The sequence below is a fragment of the Bombina bombina genome, chromosome 2, assembly GCF_027579735.1.
Source record: "Bombina bombina isolate aBomBom1 chromosome 2, aBomBom1.pri, whole genome shotgun sequence".
Lineage (NCBI taxonomy): Eukaryota > Metazoa > Chordata > Amphibia > Anura > Bombinatoridae > Bombina > Bombina bombina.
This window is the reverse complement of record NC_069500.1, coordinates 1,253,532,613-1,253,554,714: the sequence shown is the minus strand read 5'-3', so window position 1 is coordinate 1,253,554,714 and position 22,102 is coordinate 1,253,532,613. Positions and strand designations below refer to the sequence as shown.

The 22,102-nt window shown below is 36.0% G+C and overlaps 1 protein-coding gene across 6 annotated transcripts in view; it reads left to right on the top strand.

Moving 5' to 3' along the window:
• The window catches only part of LOC128650252 (uncharacterized), a 156,290-nt gene that overhangs the window by 122,596 nt on the left and 11,592 nt on the right, over positions 1-22,102 (top strand). For 2 of the 6 annotated variants that reach the window (XM_053704067.1, XM_053704068.1), the window contains exon 2: positions 20,305-20,353. The exons of 3 other annotated variants lie outside the window; for them this stretch is intronic. The gene's annotated coding sequence lies outside the window, so the exon portion shown is untranslated. Of the gene's footprint in view, positions 1-11,685; positions 11,754-20,304; positions 20,354-22,102 lie in introns of those variants that run through there. One more of the 6 variants, XM_053704070.1, reaches the window with a different exon arrangement.

Sequence of the window (22,102 nt, the reverse complement as noted above, 5' to 3'; positions counted from 1 at the left end):
GTTTAAAAAGATAGATAACGCCTTTACTTATTCCCCAGCTTTGAATAACCAACATTGTTATATTAATATACTTTATAACCTCTAAGTTTGCCTGTTTCTAAGCCCCTGCTGGCCACCTCTTATCTCAGTGCTTTTTTTTAGCTTTTTAAATGTGTGTTATATAGATAACATTGTGCACAATCCCGTGGATTTACCTATAAGTCAGCACTGATTGGCTAAAATGGAAGTCTGTCAAAATAATTGAAATAAGGGGGCAGTCTGCAGAGGCTTAGATAAAAGGTAATCTCAGAGGTAAAAAGTGTATTAATATAACTGTGTTGGTTGTGGAAAACCGAGGAATGGGTAATAAAGAGATTATCTGTCTTTTTAAACAATAAAAATTCTGGAGTAGACTGACTCTTTAACATAACTTAAAGGGACACTGAACCCAATTTTTCTTTCTATCATGAATCAGACAGAGCATGCAATTTTAAGCAACTTTCTAATTTACTCATATTATCAAATTTTCTTCGTTCTCTTGCTATCTTTATTTTAAAAGCAGGAATGTAAATCTTAGCCAGCCCATTTTAGGTTCAGCACCATGGATAGCGCTTGCTCTTTGGATGCTTACATTTACCCACCAATAAGCAAGCATAACCCAGGTTCTCAACCAGAAATGGGCCAGCTCCTATGCATCACATTCCTGCTTTTTAAATAAAGATAGCAAGAGAACAGAGAAAAATTCATAATAGGAGAAAATTAGAAAGTTGCTTAAAATTGCATGCTCTATCTGAATCACGAAAGAGAAAAATGTTGGTTTATTGTCCCTTTAACCTCCACTTCTACACTTCTACTCAGAGGCGCAACTAGAAACCACAGGGCCCAGGTGCAAGAATCTATGAAGGGCCCCCTACCCCCCCCCCCCCCCCCCCCAAAAAAAAAAATGTGAATTTGATACATATCCTTTTTTTTTTTTTTTTTTCCTTTTTTTTTACATTTAACACAGAAAAAAAACAAATGTGAATCAGATTACGTCTGCAAAAGGAGGTACCCTGTGCCCACAGTTTCTGAGATGGTCTGACCCCCTATTACTGTATATAGTGACACTGTTTAACCCGTCAGTACTGTATATAGTGAGTTAGTGACACAGTCTGTAATCTGCCGGAGAGATGGCTGGCCTGACCCTAATTGCCCCAGTACTTTATAAAGTGACCACAGTAGTCAGTGACATAGTCCAGCCCCCCCATACTGTATATAGTGATACTGTATAGCGACACTGTTTACCCCCTGCCCCCCATGCTGTAGTAACAAGGTCTATAATTTGCTGGTTCCACAAACATACATGCATAAATACACAAAGTCACATACATACATAAACACAAACACACACACACATAAACACCAATGGGTAAAACAGAAACACTAACCCCTGTAGTCAGAGACACTAGTGAAGCATCATGTCACACTCACATGATATCAGTGCAGGCAGTGGCAGGTCAACGTTTTTTATTGAAGAAAAAAAATATTTTTTTTTATGCTGGGCCCCCACCCTCAGGGGCCCAGTCACAATTGCGACCTCTGCACCCCCTGTAGTTCCGCCCCTGCTTCTTTTTTTTCTGAAGGACAATGTCTGCGTTAGCATTACTATGGTGAAAATAACCCTTTATAGACCACTAAAACTTTGCTTTGCTTGCGAGAAAGTGAGATATGCACCTATATCCTTCTCATTAAATTTAAATTCTAAAATGTATCTTTGTAACCCCCTCATGGAAGCATAACATTACTGACAATATAATGCAGAGATCACTGTATGAAAGAACAAGTGTAATAATACTGCACTTATTTACCCAGAGCATTTTCAAAACATAGCAAATTATGTTATGCAGAGGAGAGGGTGCAGAGTTTAGTATCTCCAACAAGTAAGCATCTAGCCCAGTGATTCTGAAATAATTTAAAATGCAATTTAAATTAAACTTGTTACTATTAAATTACCATTAAATGCACGACAGTCCCCAGCCAATCATATAGTTGCCAACATTTAAAAAAAAATTCCAGGGACACTTTGCAGCAGAACCAGCAAGCGGGTTACTGGAGTATTGACGACCTACTGTTCAACTGCTCAGCCCACTCAGTTCTGCAATCAAAACACACCCATTTGAAAGTAATAGTATAATTTAGACTTATCCATAGTTTATTATACAGATTACAGCACCAAGCTCTTACACCTACCCAGTCTCTGGAACACATTCTGGGCATATGGTTATTTTTACAACACAGCATCAAAATTAGAAAGACAAATAATATGTAAACCCATTCAATAATAATAATAATAATACATTAGGAATTAATTATATTTAAATAATACACTATATCTATTTATCATCTATCTGTTTATGTGCATGTGTGTGTATATATATATATATATGCAAACAACAAATAATGTGCAAAGGAGATTTTCAGGGACATTTCCAGGGACAAAAAAAATCCAGGGACATACAACAAAATTCAGGGACTGTCCCTGGAAATTAGGGACTGTTGGCAACTATGCAATCACAAAATGCATATATGTATATTCTGTGAATTCTTGTACATAAAAAGATAGTGCACATTTAAATAAATGGAAATCAATTAAAAAGATGTTTGAAATTGCATACTCTAACTGAATCATGAATGTTTAATTTTGACTTTAGTGTCCCTTTAAATACTACAGTTACTTGCAATGTTATACATTGTAAGTGCAGTTAGAGAAGTTGTTCTTTGTCTTAAATGAAATATGATCCTTAACATATAAAGCAACTGGTATATATACTTAATTCAGATGAGTAGGTCCAACTTCTGACCTTGAAAAAAAGATTTTTGTTTGACTTTTTATTGTTTTACTTTCTATATATTTCATTGTTTAACCATGTAAGCATATTATTGATGCTATTCCCATTCAATCCTGTATTTAATTTCTTCTTTCAGCAATTATGGCATTGTGTGTGTGATGAACTAAAAATAAGCAGCTGGCTAAACATTAACTACAGTTTACCAAATACCGTCTCAATGACAAAACAAATTATTTTTTAGTTTTAGAAAAATAAGAATAAACATGTAGATAAATTAATAGATAGATAAAATAATTGGGCCAACGAAAAATGGGTTTATATATATATATATATATATATTTATTTATATATACAGTATATATACATATACATATACAGGTGGCCCTCGGTTTACAACAGTTCAATTTAAGCCGTTTCAGAATAACATAATAGTCATGTGACTGCTATTGAAAAGCATTGAGAAGCAGTGCATTGATTAAAATAGCCTGTAGGTGGGGCTGTCCGCTTGTGTTGCAGCAAAGATATGCAAGACAAGCAAGCTGAAATTAATTTGTGTAACTAGACCTGAGCTATCAAGCAGTTTTCAAAGGAACAAGATCTTCCTGTCTATAAATCAGTCCAGATTGGAATGCATAGAAATAACTGCAGAAAAATGCAAGTGAAGTCTGTGCTGTGTGATTATTTTATTAGGTTTATAATGCAGTTTAGCAAATGTTATTGTTCATTTAACTTAGTTTAATTATATATTCTGTGTTGTGTGATTATTTTATTAGGTTTAAAATGCTGTTTAGCATTTAAAGTCTTTATTTCAAAGCTTTAAAAATAATGTTTAAGTGTTACTTATAACAATTTTGAGAGGGGCCTGGAACCTAACTCCCTCACTTCCTATTGACTTACATTATAAACTGGGTTTCAATTTACAACGGTTTTGATTTACAACCATTCCTTTTGGAACCTAACCCCGGCGTAAACTGAGGGCTACCTGTATATATATATATATATATATATATATATATACATATATATATATATATATATACTATTTTAAAAAAACATTAAAGATAACTTGTTGTAGTGTAAATCTTGTGCTTTTCCCACGCTCCATAGAGAGGCCAAAAAACAAATGATGTAACCTGCAAATGATGCAAATAAAAGAGCTGGTTAAAGCTATATGCAGCAGTTTGAAACCTAGGTAACAGATTTTGCTTTTTGGACCCTCTAGTGCAGGGGTGTCAAACTCAAATTCATTGTGGGCCGCATCAGCAGTTTGGTCACCCTCAAAGGGCCGGTTGTATCTGTGGGACTATGTGTCCACTCTTTATTATCATAAATTATTGTCACTGCATTCAATTATTACTGTTTTTTGTAATAATGTAAGTAATAACTAGCTCTGAAAGCAGAAACATAGTCAGAATAATGGCAAGTAGATATTCAAATGTACAATTATTGTACAATTTATTGAAAAATGATTTTTGGTAACAGACAGTAATTTATTTATTTTTTTAAACATACAAATATTGCCAAACACTGTTTATTACACATATGGCAAACACAAGGCATTAACTTTTTTTTAACTTTTCTTGGACATTTTTGGGTTATTTGATTGTAGTTTATGGTCCCTATACCACTGTAAAGTGACACGGAAGTGGTCAGTATATCCAAAGTTTACCGCTCAGACTTTTAAGCAGAATAATAAGCAGACCCCCCTAATAAGCAGACCCCCCCTCCCCCCCACATACATCATATGTACTTACAGTACAGGAGAGAAGGGTTCAGGCAGCCGTTGGATCTGTCACATCACAGGATGGCATGCGCTCAATATAAAAACAAGTGGAGGTTTCCTGAATGCATGTAAAGTGGAGGTTTCCTGTGTAGAACGGCCGGCGCCGCTAGAGGGCTGGCTTGTAGGCTGCCGTGCATGCGCTGAAGAGGCGGCTTTCTTGTGTCAAAAAAAAAAAAAAAGCGAGAATAAAAGGTGAAGCCTGGCGGCCGGCGGCGGCTACACGGCCACATGACGATGTCTGGTGGGCTGGATTCGGCCCGCGGGCCTTGTGTTTGACACCCGTGCTCTAGTGGGTGTGGGACAAAGCATAATTTTTTACACAAAGACAAGATGTTTTAATGTTCGTTTAAGTGATTTTGAATGTATGCAAAAATACTATTTACTTAGCACTGAAATATTTATAGACACTTAAACACTAATTAATGTTTCTCATCTAGACATTATATATGTGTGTATTTTAAAATTATGAATTGTCAAACAAACACATTGATTGTAACACAAAGTGATGACACTGAGTACAGTAGTATATGTAATTAATAGAGCTTTGGGGTATGATTTGAAGGAAAGCAATAAGAATGTTTATTTGAATATTACTCAGCAAGTCAACTCAAAATATAGTATTAATGTAGTATTTATAAGCTGAAGAATAGACATATGCATGTTGTTTTCACGACACAAAAATCTGATTGAATGCACCATGAAATTTAAAGAAAACGAATAAGTACTGACGAAATGTGTCAGTATTAATTTGTTTCCTTTAAATGACCTTAGAAGGTTAAAATACTTACCTGTAGCGAGCTGGGAAGCTGCGCTAATCCTGATACTTTTTCACAGAGCCCCAGGGTGTGCTAATTGGAGGATTAGTGCAGTGGATCCCAGGGCCCGTATTAAAGGTGAAAGGTCTTTTAGCGCAGGCCTGGGATCGTCCCCCTTAGCCTCCTATTATGGCGCCCCGGGGTGCTATGAAAAAGGGTTACACTAAAGGTAAGTATTTAAAAATACAGTTGAACTTTTTCACCTGTAGCAAAGAAACATTTATATTCATTTAAAGAAAATTAAAGTAAATGTTCCACGAATGTTCAGTATTTGTTTTGTGTAAAACGAGACAAACACCAAATAGCACGGGCAACAAATAATCGAAATACAAAGTTTTTTAATATTTATTATGAAAGATTTGTCCAAACCAAATTTTTCACCCGTGCATAGCTCTACTGAAGAGCAACAACTCTCTAAGCAGACTCTGGGAAAGATACTGCACAACGCCCCTATGCTCACACATAGCGTGATGTCATTTTACAGCTCCCAGCCAGCTCTGTCCCTCTCTTCCTACTGTCACTGTTCTTCTCCTATGTCCTCGTCCTTGGTTTTGTGAATGACACTTGACCACTCACTGCCCTAGAATACTCAAGCTCCACCCAATGATAGTTCAACTCTATTTTTCTCTGATCCAGGATAAAACCATACTTTTTATTTATTCAAGTAGGTGTTTGGAGTCATTGTGAGTTTATTAGGATTGTAGCAACGATAATCAACCGATAAATAAGAGCTACCATTACTCAATTGTACTCAGTTTGGCAACCTATATAACACTGAGTTGGCCCTGTGGGGACTTAAACTTGTGACCCAATGTTTTTAGAATACTGCCCTGTGTTTAAGTAAAAGCTAAAGTTCAATGATTGCAGTAAGATGTGAAAAAACTTGCTTAATAAAAGTTGTGTCCTTTAATAATACTAGTTGTTCATTACAGCTTATTGTAGCTATGTCATTTCAGTGTCCCTTTAAATCATGTTTTTAGTGCCCCTTTAACTTTTATGTAGTGTAGACAAACATACAAGGGTGTGTGTAGGTACAACAGTAGTTCTTGCATTTCAGCCAACCAGCATGTAAATAATTTCCAATAAAAGCTACAGAACGTGTCATTGTGGTTAAACAAAGGACCTCCTTTTGGCAAGTCATACGCATTATGAAGTTTGCATTTGTGATGTAATGTGTACTCAGGGTGGAATGTTTGCTATCAAGTTACAGAAGAATAATTAGTTCATGCACAGTATGTTATCTACGGACAGTACACTCAGTAAGATGATGACTGGGTAGCTTGTCAAGAAGTGATAAATGAATTAGAGTGCTTATAGATCCCTATATACAGGAAATGTTTGAGTTATTGTACGTGTGAAAGTGTAAAAAATACATTACACACACACTAGTTATAATTCCAGAGGGATAAATATCTCAACTATGACAAAACAATCACCAGAGTAGAATCAATAGGCACAATAAATATATATAAACATACTGAACTTTTCTTCAATTATGATATTACATCATTTGTCTTCTTATTAAGAAAAGAGTTTTTATTTACTACATTGTGTACCAAGGAAATTGTTAATATAATAAGATTATTTCCCTTGTAATACAGACAACATTGCAATATTTTCAGAGGCTTCAGTTTGAGGTTCTATGTTTCTAACACAATGCTGTAGAACCTTGGCAGTTTACCAAATACAAATTATTCTTTGGTTGCCTACTATATTTGTGAGATTTCAAGAAAAAAAAACATCTTTGTTAAGAAACCATCTGCAAGAATCATTTTGGCTGCTCAGAAAATCAGCTACCAAGTTCTTAAAATATAAATGTAAATGGTTGAGATTTCACTAAAATTGGATTCTTAATTGAGATTGAAAGCCATTTCTGCCATAGAAAATTGCCAGTTGATGGCAAAATACTCCCTTTATGTGGATTGTGGTATCATTTTTATCATTGCAAAAGTTACCCTTGCAAGACCATCATTATTATATGGCAATCATCAACATCAATGTCCTCTGAATACTTCGGGGTAGATTTATCAAATGTCGGGCGGACATGATCGATAAATACTGACAGAATACGCTGTCAGCATTTATCTTGTGAAATGCTTGTGCAAAGCTGCCCCCTGCACATTCAACCGCTAGCCGGGGTGTCAATCATCATGATCGTATCCAATCAGGTTGATTGCAGTCCGCTAACCTCATAGGTGGCGGATGAGTTAAGGAGTAGTGATCGTACGACCGCTGCTTCTTAACTTATGTTTCTGGCAAGCCAGAAGGCTCGCACGGAAACAGCAGCCTACACTGCATGATAAATCTACCCAATAATCTCTACTCACTGCTCCCTTTTGCATTATTAAAATAATGTTCTCTTTTGAAGAAGTCTAACACTTGCTGAGCCCCTTTCTGCTTCTCTGTAACTGTGACTCATCCTTCCAGCTTGGTAAGTCCATGCCAGGGAAATTGCACTGTTTATACAAATATGGTGGCATATTGTACAGTAACAATGTGGCGGCATCTTGGAAACCCCATGACAATATTTGTAAATACAAATCCAAACAATGTCCTTACCCTGTGAGCCCCGTTTTGCAGGGAGGTACACAGAGGGACCAGACATGAAGCAGGTGGAGTCTGGGACCCAACATGCTCCCTGTAGCCACACCACTACTGATTAAAGGGCTAGGTGGCACTGCTAGAGGTGCAGGTCTGGTCTCAATTGAGACCTCTGAGACAGCTACAGTTATGCAAATATTTCACACATTGAAATCGGGAAAAAAAATAGGGAAAAAACAAGGCTCTAACACTGGTGCATAAAATTCCTTTTACATACAGTATATTGTTGAATCATCAATATCATATGGAAATCATTGATCTTTTTTTAAGTATGTGTAACAATATTAATCCCTTAAGTGTGGAAGACAATGCAAGGTTGTCATCCTCACAATGCTTTAGTGCATGTGTCATCATCCTGTGTGTGAGGGGTGCTTTCTAGCTCATTACATTCCCTCTGAATGCCCTTTCACCTGCATTCATGGTGGTCTTGTAGCTTGGCATCAACAGGGGAGACAGGAGATGCCAGGGACGTCACCAGGCCCCGGAAACCCGGATGTGCCAGGTTGCTGCAAAGAGCTTTAGGGAGATGGATGGAGGTGGTAAATATTCAAACCCTCAATCTCAGCTCCCTTAAAGGGACATAAACCCAAATTTTTTTCTTTCATGATTTAGATAGAACATAACATTTTAAACAACTTTCTAATTTACTTCTTTTAACATATTTTCTTTGTTTTCCTTATTTAAAAAGCAAGAAGGTAAGCTCAAGAGTGTGCACGTGTCTGCAGTACAACATGGCAGCACTATTTCCTGACGTAGTGCTTCAGGCATGTGCATGCTACCTACCTAGGTATCTCTTCAACAAAGAATAACATGAGAATTAAATAAATTTGATAAAAGAAGTAAATTGAAAACTTTTAAAAAATTGTATTCTCTATCTGAATAATTAAAGAAACATTTTCGGTTTAATGTCCCTTTAAGCCCTAGAAAAACACTAGAAACTGATTTAAAAGGCAAATGCCTCGTAATAAATCCGGTGGGTAAATTAAAATGACAAATTAAAATAAACAAATACAAATATTGTAGGAAAGGGGTCTATATGGGTCTGTAACAGCTCTTCAAAAAGGTTTAGAGGCCTGCAAGACCCCTAAATTTAAACATGTGCTTATATAGCTTTTAATAGCCAGGTGATCACATCAATAATAGTGATCCCCTGGCATGAATGATACAAAAAATGTGCTGATGATACAAAAATTTGTAATAGATTTTATGCTCCAGGAGGTTTTGATCAAATGAACATAGATATTAAAAAACTGGAGGGCTGGGCAAATAAATGGAAATCTGAAATGTAATATTGCCAAGAGTAAAATTTTGCATATAGGAACCAAAAATCTGAAGGCCAATTATAGTCCCAGTGGTACATTACTGACTATGAGGCCAAATTATCAAATGTCTGTCGGACCTGATCCGACAGTGCGTATAAGGTCCGACAGACATCGATGAATGTGGAGAGCAATAAGCTCTCCGTATTCAGCATTGCAGCTGCTGGTGCAACGCCGCCCCCTGCAGACTCGCGGCCAATGGGCCACCAGCAGGGAGGCGTCAATAAACCCGATCATACTCAATCAAATTGAATTGTGGCGATTCCTGTCCGCCTCATCAGAGCAGGCGGACAGGGTTATGGTTATGGAGCAGCGGTCTTTAGACCTCTGCTTCATAACTGCTGTTTCTGGTGAGCCTGCAGGCTCGCCAGAAACACGGGGCCTCAAGCTCCATTCGGAGCTTGATAGATTGGCCCCTTAAACTTAAGAGGAAAGAGACTTGGAAATTATTATTTCAGATGATTTAAAAATAGTAGACAATGCAGCAGTGCAGCCAGTAAGGTCAGTAGAATACTTAGTTGCATTGGGAGAGGTATCAGTAGCAGAAATAGCAACGTTCTTATGCCACATTACAGATCATTAGTTAGGCCTCATCTGGAATAGTGTGTACAGTTCTGGAGACCATGGGGCCAATTTATCATAGTGCGAGCGGACATGATACGATCTAGCATATCATGTCCGCCGCACATTGATAAATGCCGACAACATACGCTGTCGGCATTTATCATTGCACAAGCAGTTCTTGTGAACTATGCCGCCCCCTGCAGAGTCGCGGACAATCGCCCACTAGCAGGGGGTGTCAATCATACTGATCTTATCTGATCTGGATGATTGCTGTCCGCCGCCTCAGAGGTGGAGGATAAGTTAAGGAACAGCGATCTTAAGACTGCAGCTTCTTAACTTATGTGTCCGGCTTGTTCGCAGCTTGATAATTCGGCCCCAAAGACTGTAAAGGAATCCAACAATGCCTGGGACATGCATAAGGCTATTCTAAAAAAAGTAACATATGGGTAGACTTATTGTGCCTTTTTGGTTCTTATCTACCGTCAAATTCTATGTTTCTATGAATAATTCTGCATTTATTTGAATAGAGGTTCATGGGAGTCCCTATGTTTAGATAAAAGGCTATTTACATATGGGGATAGACCCTTATTCTTTTTAGAATAGACTTTAGAAAAAAAAACACAGACACACTATTGTTTGCCATGTTTTTTATTAAAATAATACAAATAAGTATTTTTTCACACTTTTTTGTTGAATATTGCTCACAAGTTATGATATATACATCAAATCCTTATTACAAGTTCAAAGTAAATTATTAGCGCTCAAGCAAAAGCCTTGGATGTGCTAACATCTATATGTTGGACAGCATGGGTGTACTAAATCCCTCACATAATTGACTTCTATGGAGGATTGCTGAATACCTCATTTAGGTTATCGCACTAATCCTAAAGTGCGCTAAACTGAAAATCAAATAGTTCTTCACTAACATTTAAAGTATGTTTTTCTTTTTTTTTTATTGCAATAAATGTTTTAATAGTGATTTAAAAGGATATGGTATATGACAAGGTGTTGGACTGGGAAGGGTTCAAAGGTGTATTTATTAGTGTGTTTATTTGTATGTGTGTGTACATATATATGTATACATACACATATATACATACACACATATATCTACACACATACAAATACACAAGCAAACACATACACCTTTGAGCCCTTTGTGTGTATATTTGTATGTGTGTAGATATATGTGTGTATGTGTACATACATATGTACACACACATATAAATAAACATACTAATATATACACCTTTGAGCCCTTCCCAGTCCAACACCACAATCTGTTATATACCATATCCTTTTAAATCACTGTTAAACCATTTATTCCAATACATATATATTTTACATGTAATTTGTATAACAATTGGTTAAATACTTTAGTATATTATACATGTGGAATGACCTCCCGCACACTTTCAAACCTTCCCCAAGCCTAATATCCTTTAAGAGATCCCTCTCTACATATCTCAAAACAGAATGCACCTGTCATGGTTGATTATATATATATATATATATATAATATATAATATATATGTTAAATGTTTGCATATATTGTGTATTATTATTGTTTTTGTATTTTATTGTACCCTATTGTATCAGTGCAATGTTTTGTGGACCCAGGACACTTGAAAACGAGAGAAATCTCAATGTATCCTTCCTGATAAAATATTTTATAAATAAATAAATGTGTTTTGTTATGTATAATTCATGCCTTAACACTTTACTTCAGGTCTCCCAGAGTGCTAAGATTTCCAGCAAAACTATATGAGCGATGATAGTGCACCCTGTGCTATCCACTGAAAGTATAGGGGAACACTAAAAAAAATGGCATCAGGATTAAGATTCTGTTACCTTTTTTTCTCTGGTAGGTGTTTTTTTACCATTTACTCATAATGCCAGATTTTACAAATTAGAGCATGTCACTTGTTTCGCTAAAATAGCCCTTTTAGCATGTGTATTTGAACCAAAGTTTGTACATTTGAGTAGTATATGCAGTTAAAGGGATAGTCTAGTCACAATTAAACTTTCATGATTAAGATAGAGCACGCAATTTTAAGCAACTTTCTAGTTTACTCCCATTACCAATTTTTCTTTGTTAGCTTTGTATCTTTATTAAAAAAAAATGGAAAGTAAGCTTAGGAGCTGGCCCATTTTTGGTTTAGCACCTGGGCAGCGCTTGCTGATTGGATGGCTACATTTAGACACCAATCAGCAAGCGCTACCCAGGTGCTGAACCAAAAATTGGATGGCTTTTAAGCTTGCATTGTAGCTTTTTAAAATAAAGATACCAAGAGAACGAAGAACATTTGATAATAAGAGTAAATTAGAAAGTTGCTTAAAATTGCAGGTTCTATCTGAATCATAAATATTAAATTTTGACTATATTATCCCTTTAAATAAAATCCATTAATAGTAAGTAATTTCCTATGTGATTTTTAATAGAATTTTTTTTATAAAAGCAAATTTTTTTTTGAGGCCTACAAGTAAAATGTAATGTGGCCCTTGGGCATTAGTGACTGGCCCTACATATAAAATGTTTGAATGCTTCTGCTGTGGAGTCTGAAGCACATTGGATGCATTTCTATTGTGCTTTGTAAAGAAAATAACACATGAAAGTAAAATCTTAAGCCGTATGAGAAGACTTATCTAGTGTATTTTATTCCTTTATAAATATTCCCTAAGAATGTTTAAATAAAATTCTACCCTTCAGGACGTCTGCATAGCAAACACTTTCTGCTCAGCACATTCACATACTAAGAATGTTTTACAAGCCGATAACAGTTGACCTTCAAGGCTTCACACTACCTGGAATTTTATGCACATGTAGCCACACACTAAGCAGCTAATTCATGTCTGCCTGAGTTTTATTCTTCAACTGGTCAGACAGGCACAACATTCTGACCTACTACCCATTTTATTTTTGTATACAGCCTCTGGGTTATTCTACACTGTCTGTATGCTATGTTGTCATACACTGTTGTATTGCATACATAGGGCTAGATTTATTAAACCCATACGGCTGCAAGTTCTCACAAGAACTTGCTAGCCATCATTTATCAAGCAGCGATCACCAGACCGCCGCTTCCCTAACCTCTTCGCCACCTCTAATGTGGCGAAATTCAATCTCCTCGGTCTAGTCAGACCGAGGAGATTGACAGCTCCTGCCCGCGCGTGATTGGCTGTGCACGGGCAGGAGGCGGGATTGCACGTGAGCGCAAAATTGCGCTTGTGTGCAATGGCGAATACCTGCAGGTAATTTCGCCCCGCCACAGGCGAGCTGAGGCGACCTGAGGCGACCTGAGAGGAGTACAGAGGCGCGTATACGCGCCCCTGTACGCGTCAACTTTAATAAATCTAGCCCATAGTAGCTAGCTGTCCTCCACAAAAATTACTGGATCACCATAGTTATGTATTCTTTGTCAGTCATGTGACCAAATTAATCTCAAATTAGATCTGAATGGCCTTGCTCAGTTATGTCCCTACATTAGATCTCAGATCAGACTCAATCATTTAAGTGTCTAGTCAGGTGTAACCTGAAATCAACCAGCACCAACAGGCAAAAATTAAGGAAGCTCCGCCCCACATACCTTATATGCCCCTCCCTGAACCTTCAATCTACTTACCTTGCCCCTACCATGGACAACAAATCCCTATCCAGGGATAGAGCCTACAACATCAAGGGCCAGGAACCCCTTACTCCAGGGCCCCCATAGACAGAGACCCCCCTCCAGGGCCAGAGCCCATACTACAGGGCTCCTAGAGCAACAAACCTCCTATCCAGGCATAGGCCACCCACTCCAGGGATGGGGCCTCTACTCCAGAGAGAAGGCATAAACTCTGACCACCCACCTTAATTGCTTAGTTACTGCTAGCACAGCTGTAAGCACTATGCTATCTCCTGATCATCTGCTGCCAGCCCCAGCTCAAAACCACTAGCACAGCTATCCCATACTAAAATTTGCCTGCCTGCTACCACCCACTCCCACACAGTCACTGCTGTGCTAGCTCATTTAACAAACTGTGACTGTGAGCATAATCAGTAAATCAGGAGCCACCCTTTTGGGGGGCCCTTACATGCCAGGCCATCAGTCCAGGTCCTATTGCCCAACTGCTCAGTCCATCCCTGTGTGCAGTGCATGTATCTATTTGATGCAAAATACACCAGATTTATGTATAGTATTACATCAATATATTGCTTAGGTCTAAATACTTTGCAACAGAATAAGAAAAGAAAAAGTCTTGTATCTGCATCTTTCCCATACTGAGCATCAGGATAGATATAAATCTGATCCAATCTGATATATTAATAGACATATGTGGAATCATCTTTAGACCCTGTAAGCTTTAGTTTAGGCTCATTTCTGTATCTTTAATCCATTCTAGCCAAAACCCTTTTTTATTTGCAAAATGGACCCAATGTCTTATGTCTCAAATCACTTCGGGATTAAAATGAACTGATCCCAGGAGTCAAGTACAATTATTATTCAAGGGTCTAAGGGATGTAATTGCATTTTTTTGCCATTCTAAATAATACTTTTCAGCATAGCTAATTTTGGGATTCTTACTAAATATATCCCAGATCTTTCAAAGCACTGTTGTTTGAATTATTTTGCTTGCAAGAAGTATGCCAACAATAATTCCAGAACATTTGTTTTTCCTGTGTTTGAATTGGGTACAAGTAACAGTCATTTTTGTCGTTTTTTCTTTTGCAGAGCAACACGACAGCAGTAAATAATCAGCCAATGCGAAAATTGATAATTTATTCACTATTGCTGAAGTGTGATTAGTGTTTTTGTTTGCAAGTTGCTATATTTTCTTGCAAGCTCAGTAGACGATTTGTTCAATAAACCATTCATTTATTATTACTGTTACATCATAATGTTTCTGTGAAACTGTGCAGTGCTGATATGATGAGCTTGCAGAGATTAGAACTCATATCTCATATCTCATGGGACCTAACAAACCTTTTATTGTCATTTTAAAGAATGGAAAATGAATACAGCTTTATCTCTGACCTTATAAATACTGGACAAATAAGTACTAGAATGTTATTGTTGATTATGTCACAAAATAGATGTTTTAATCCACTAGATTGTTTGGGGCCAATTTATCAATGTCTGTCCGACATGATATGCTGTAGCGTATTATGTCCGACAGACATCACTGAATGCCGACAGCATACGCTGTCGGAATTTATAATTGCACAAGCAGTTTACCAGAACTGCTTATGCAATGCTGCCCCCTGAAGATTTGAGGTCTATTGGCCGCTAGCAGGGGGTGCCAATCAGCCCGATCGTATAGGATCGGGCAGATTAAAGACCGCAACCTCAGAGGCAGCGGATCAGTTATGGAGCAGCAGTCTTTAGACCGCTGCTTCATAACTGCTGTTTCCGGCGAGCCTAAAGGCTCGTGTGGAAACAGGGGCATCGGATCTTGATAATTTGGCCCCTTTGAGGCCCATTTATCAAACTCCGTATGGAGCTTGAGGGCCTGTGTTTCTGGTGAGTCTGAAGACCGCTGCTCCATAACCCTGTCCGCCTGCTCTGATGAGGCGGACAGGAATCGCCACAATACAACCCGATCGAGTACGATCTTGTGAGCTGCTGGTGCAATGCTGAATACGGAGAGCGTATTGCTCTCCGCATTCAGCAATGTGACTTTAATTAACATTTTAAAATGCGGGTCTCTACTTTTTATTAAATTGTATTTCTTTGCTGATTTGTGTGAATTGTGCTGTATTTTATGTTATAAAACCAGGAAACAATTCTATTTATTAACAAGTGATTCAAGTATGCAAAAAAAGTTACCATTCAAAAAAAAAAAAAAGATGTACAAACATCAAAGAAACGTCAGTAGATACAGGCCAATATTGGTTTTCAAAATTCAAATAGTTAAATAATACATTTCTAAAGTCTGTTTGAAGGGTGATGTCAAATTGATTGGAATATCTATTTTGAATTGCCCCTAGGGCAAACAGTGCGTTTACTATATAAAACTTACATGAAGTTAATATTTGTGCACAACTCATTATTAAAGACAGCTCCCACAGTTCTGCTGTTCGACGGTAACATGACCAGCAGAAAAGTAAAAATAAAAAAACTGTTTTCTTTAAGTTAGGAACTGTAATACATTTTTTAAATACCATTTTGCAGAATAAAAAAATAATAATAATGTAATACCTTGTACAAATCCTAGCATTATCCCTTTAAAAAGGTTATTTCTGTTAGGAAGAGCTAAATTTAGAAACCAATGTAGTTTATTGTTTTACAGCTCTGTTAAGAGTCATAACAGGACTCATAAAGCAAGGCTTTATCAGGGCTTCTGAATCAAACGTGGGAAATGAGCATCTAGTCTTATTTTATATATGTATATATTTTTTTTCAATTAAGATTTTACACTGGAAAAATACAATAAAATAAAATCAAACAAACAAAACAATCCTGTGCATCAGTTTCTGATATCTAACACATATAGTGGTATATTCAATCACCAATCGTTTTGAATGTAAACAGGTTTTAAATACAGCATTGACAAGGAACATATAATAAATTGCATTAATTTTGCTCACGCTATACAGGTAGTAAACCTCCAACTGTAAAAAAAATATTACACCATCTTGACATTAAGGTATTCGTCCCATGGGAAGTTGAGCTCTAACCATATACAAATAACTGTCTAGAGAGAGATAGTATTGTTGATTTGTGCAATCCACTCTGAGATCAATGAGATAGTGGTTTGTTTCTGTTTTCTAGGGATGTATTGAGTAGCACTATTTAAAAGGATGTGAAATAGTCAAAGACTCAGTTTACTGGAAATGTGCGATTCGTTTCGGATCGATTCGGAGATTCGGCCAAATTCGTAAAATTCGGGATTCAGATCGATTCGAATTTCCGAATTAAAATAGTGCCGAATCTACCGAATAAATCCAAATTAGTTCGGATTTATTCGGTAGATTCGGATGGCCATGAATTACACTAGTATTGTACAGTATATTAGGTTATATCACTCTGCTATGGGTTACACCTAATATACAGTACATAATACTAGTCTAATACACAGCACATCCCACCTAACACTTACCGAAATTCCGAATTTCCGAACCGAATCCAGCCGAATTTATTCGAATCCGAATAAATCCGAAACGAATCCGTACCGAATTGATTCAAATTTTTCCAAATTTGAATCGATCCGAACCGAAATTCGAAAAAATCTGAATCGATCCGAACCAAATTTTTTTGGCCATGCACATGTCTACGAGTTTACAGATTAGTTTAACTTTCTTATGAAATAAGAATAATAATGGGTCAAATGTTATTTTGCAAGAGATCATTTTTTCCATTTCAGTGTGAACATGCCCACCAAATATGTGTTAATGTGCCTATAGCATCACACCATCTCCAACATTTATTTTAATTCCTGGGAAAATTTTGCTCAATTTGTTGCTTTTTGTTTTTTTTTTAAACAAAATTTTTTATTGAGACAAACTTACAGGTAGTAAAACAGTGCCTTTGAGTATTACAAAGGAAGGTCATCAATAAGTAAATACAACAAACATGTAGGTATATTGTAAGGACTGAATATAGAAATAGGTATAAAAGGGTCTCTTTTCGAGGGGATGTCTATAAGGGAGACGTGTCGAATAGTTGTGTCTACTGTTAGTGGTGTTATGATAATTGTATCTATACGTTAATGAAGTTGAGATAAACGGAATACGCTAGAGGGGGAGGGGAGAGAAGGGGGAAAAAAAGAAGGGGGGGTTGGGGGGGGAGAGGGAAATGCTCTAAGAGGGAGGCTTGGGGCTTATGTCCAACTTTGGGAATTTCGTAAACCATGGGAACCAAATCTCGTGGAAGGAATCAACCTTGTCTAGGACTTTATACGAGTACTGTTCCATTGCTCAATTTGTTTGAAGTGAAATACAACCTAGTAAGGAGTTTGATGTTAGTTTCTATGATATTTGCAGAGGTGGAGAAATCTGCAATCTTTTAAAATGTTGGGGTCCAGTTCAGCTCTTGTAAAGAGAGACCTAAATCATTCTTCCATTTGTTGACATAAGAAGGGGGTGAGTTAAATAAGCTCGCTACCAGAAATTTAAATATCAAGGAAACATGACCCTTCACTTGGATTCTAGATGAATAACATAGCAATTTAAATGGTGTCAGCCGTCAAGTTAGGTTACTCTTATCTGGATGATAGTTTAGAAAGTGAGATGGCTGTGAGTACTTGAACCAATTATTTATACATCTTTCAGTAATTTCCTCAACCTCTGCCTGTAAGCAACAAGTGGAATGGTGTTATGTATAGACAAGGGTAAAGAAGGGGTGGGAAATAGAGAGAAGTTCTGCTTCCCTTTTAGTGGTGTTAGCGAAGATGGGGAAGTGGATAAAGCCTTATGAGTTTAAGCAGAGCATGCCATATTTTAAACGGTTCTGCTATAGGGCTAGATTACGAGTGGTGTGCTATTTTGCTCTCCCGCTCGCATGTTAACTTCGCTAGATGGAGGCTTATTATGCGTCAAGTCGCTTATATTATGAATTAAAGGAAAAAGTTAGTGCAAGAGCAACTATGAATATCTTAAATACGCTTATGTATTCTCCCATAGACATCAATTGAGCGCGCAAACTGGAAAAAAAAACAACATCCATACTTGCTCTCTAAATTCATTTTATTCACATGCGCTAAACCCTACATGAAATATGGATATTTCACATTCCATTGTTCTTCACATAGAAAAATATGTTTTATTTATTCTTAAATATATATATACACACAGATATATATACAAGTATACCCCGCCCATACAGCGTGTTAGGGACCGGAGCCCCGCTGTAAAGTGAAAACCGCCTTAAAGTGAAACAAGGCGGTTTTATCTTTCTTTTCACTTGCCAGTGTGTTTAAAAACTTGAAAACTTGTTTGAACTAATATATTAGGGGTGCAATAGTACTACGTTTAGTTTAACACTAGCACAGCACAGTATTCAATAAATACTGTACCTGTAAAATATTGTCAATTACTGTAGTAAAATTTGCCAGACTATAACACTGAGACACAGATTGCACTGTAAAGCAGTAAGCCAAGTGAACTAAGCATAACACAATGGTGCCAGTCACTTTTCTCACAATCTCACGATGATTACAGCACTATTTCAAAATCCTTGGAGGTTGAACTTCAGCTCCACAAAGCGCTGTATTAGTGAAGCGCTGTAAAGTGAGGTATACCTTATATATATATATATATATATATATATATATATATATCAGTTTAAAAATACAATAAACATATTCCCCTATATGAAGAACATTGGAATGAGAAATATTTACAATAAGTAACACATTATTAATTATGAATATTGCATAAATATGATTCAGCAATGGTAGATAAAAGAATAACTGGCATATTAGTTCATTTGGATGAACATCTATTCTTACACCAAATAATATTTTATTTAGGGATGGGGATTTCTATTAAATACATGAGTCCCAGATAAAATAGAAATTGCAGCGGATGAGAAAGAAATGTAGCTCTTATGAACCTTTTTCCTCTGGACTAGCAATTATTGTCACTTGCTAAGATAAAAAATCAGGAGCTGCACGAAACTCATATGATATGTAGGGCTGAGTTTCCTAAATTATAAATTTAATGGTCTTTATTTATTTTTACTATTTTTGTACTTAAAGGGACAGTAAAGTCATAATTAGACATTCATGATTTAGACAGATCATACAACGTTAAGCAACTTTCCAATTTACTTCTAATATTTAATTTATTTCCTTCTCTTGTTATCCATTGCTGTAAGTTTTATCTAGAAAAGCTCAGGAGCAGCAAAGAACCTAGTTTCTAGCTGCCGATTGTCATTGGCTCACCCATGTTCAGTTAGAAACCAGTAGTGCGTTGCTGCTCCTTCAACAAATGATACCAAAAGAATGAAGCAAATCTGATAATAGAAGTAAACAGGAAAGTTATTTAAAATTGTATGTTCTACCGAAATCATGAAAGAAAACATTTTGGGTTTCATGTCCCTTTAATAAAGTTTTTCATTATTATTCCTGGTCCACCATGACCTTTTTCATACCCCTGTAGGAGTAAAGTTCATTGCACAGGGGTTCGGTATCATTACTTTTGGACTGGTAAACTATAGTGATTATTTTCCTTTCCTGAATATACAGATTTTAATTCTAATACATTTAAAACTTTTTCTTTAACTATTTTATTGTGTAATGTTATTGTTACTGTAGTTTATTCAAAATACTAATATAAAGAACACAAAATTATTATTATATTAATTTATATATAACATCTTATAATAATAATTTTAATTTACATAAAAAATCCTATTCTCTTTTACATTTTCTAATTAAGTTACAAGTAAAGAAAATTAACTATTTCGCTCTTTCTTGTAAACCATTTTTTGTAGGGCAGTAATGGTGCTCTGAACTGATACCTTTTGATGGGATATCTTCCAGGTAATGTGCATATTTGTGTTATGACGTCTACTACAGACATCTTAATTTAATTGACTATTTTAATTTTACTTCATTTACAAAATCATGACATTGGGGGCACTGGAATTAATTCATTAGAGTAATTTTGTTGATTGGGGGCTATATGATTATTATTTTATCAGATGGCACTGCTTTTTAATTTCTAGACAATCTAATACAAGTAATAGTTTTACACCACTGTGATTTGACACAGGGTTAAAAGACCAGGGGCTATTTATCAATCACGCTCATGCACGAACTCCGCTAGAAAAAAAGCTTTTTGCGCACATTGGTTAGAGCTCATATTAGAAGTTGAAAGTAAAAAGTTTTTGCTCACGGCAAAAAGCCAAACTTTGAATATTGTAACGGCATTAACGTTATCCTCCATAGATTTCAATGGAGCAAGAAAAGTGGGGAACAAAACTGAACACCCTAATTGCTTTTTTTATTAATATATCACAGTCCAACGTTCTTCACATAGAATAATATGTTCTATTTATTCATAAATATATATTTATATATATATCTGACGGCGTTTTGGTAAAATATATATCTATACATATATATATATATATAAAAATGTGATTTTATATATATATATATATATATATATATATATATATATATATACAGATATATATAGGAATATTTATTTTAAAATACATAGAAAATATTCTGCTATGTGAAGAACATTGGAATGCAAAATATTTACAATAAATACATTGTTAAACACTTTATTAAAGGGACAGTCAACACCAGAATTTTTGTTGTTTTAAAAGATAGATAATCCCTTAATTACCCATTCCCCAGTTTTGCATAACCAACACAGTTATAATAATACACGTTTTACCTCTGTAATTACCTTGTATCTAAGCATCTTCAGACTGCCCCCTTATTTCAGTTCTTTTGACAGACTTGCATTTTAGCCAATCACTGCTCACTCCTCTGTAAATTCACGTTCATGAGCTCAATATTATCTATATGAAACACATGAACTAATGCCCTCTAGTGGTCAAAATGCATTCCGCTTAGAGGCGGCCTTCAAGGTCTAAGAAATTAGCATATGAACCTCCTAGGTTTAGCTTTCAACTAAGAATACCAAAAGAATAAAGCAAAATTGGTGATAAAAGTAAATTGGAAAGTTGTTTAAAATTTCATGCCCTATTTGAATCAATGTCCCTTTAAATATGAATATTGCATAAATATGCTTTAACATGTTTTTATCTATTTGACTGCAAAGGGCTTCAATGCACTTATATATATATATATACATATATATATATATATATATATATATATATATATATATATATATATATATATGTATTTATGTGTTTATGTGTATATTGTCTGTAAATACATAAATACACATATAAATACATATGTACACACATAAACATATATATACATACAGTTCATACATTGCCTTTTTTTGTAACACCTAAGACCTCATATCTTTGAGCCCTACGTTTTTATGCAATATTTTTTAATTTTTTTTATTAGATTGTGTTATTATGAGTAATGCATTTTTTATGTGTTTTTTGACACTTTTTTGATTTGCGAAACAGTTAACCAGAGCTCTGAGGTTGCGGTAATCATTCTAGAGTAAATAGAGATTGTGCTCACGCGTTGGCATTTAATTTGAATTTTGTGCGCAAACAGCCTTGATAAACCCAATATCACTCACATGTAACTGTTAGCGTGCCAATCTGGCCCTATGTGTTTTAGCAG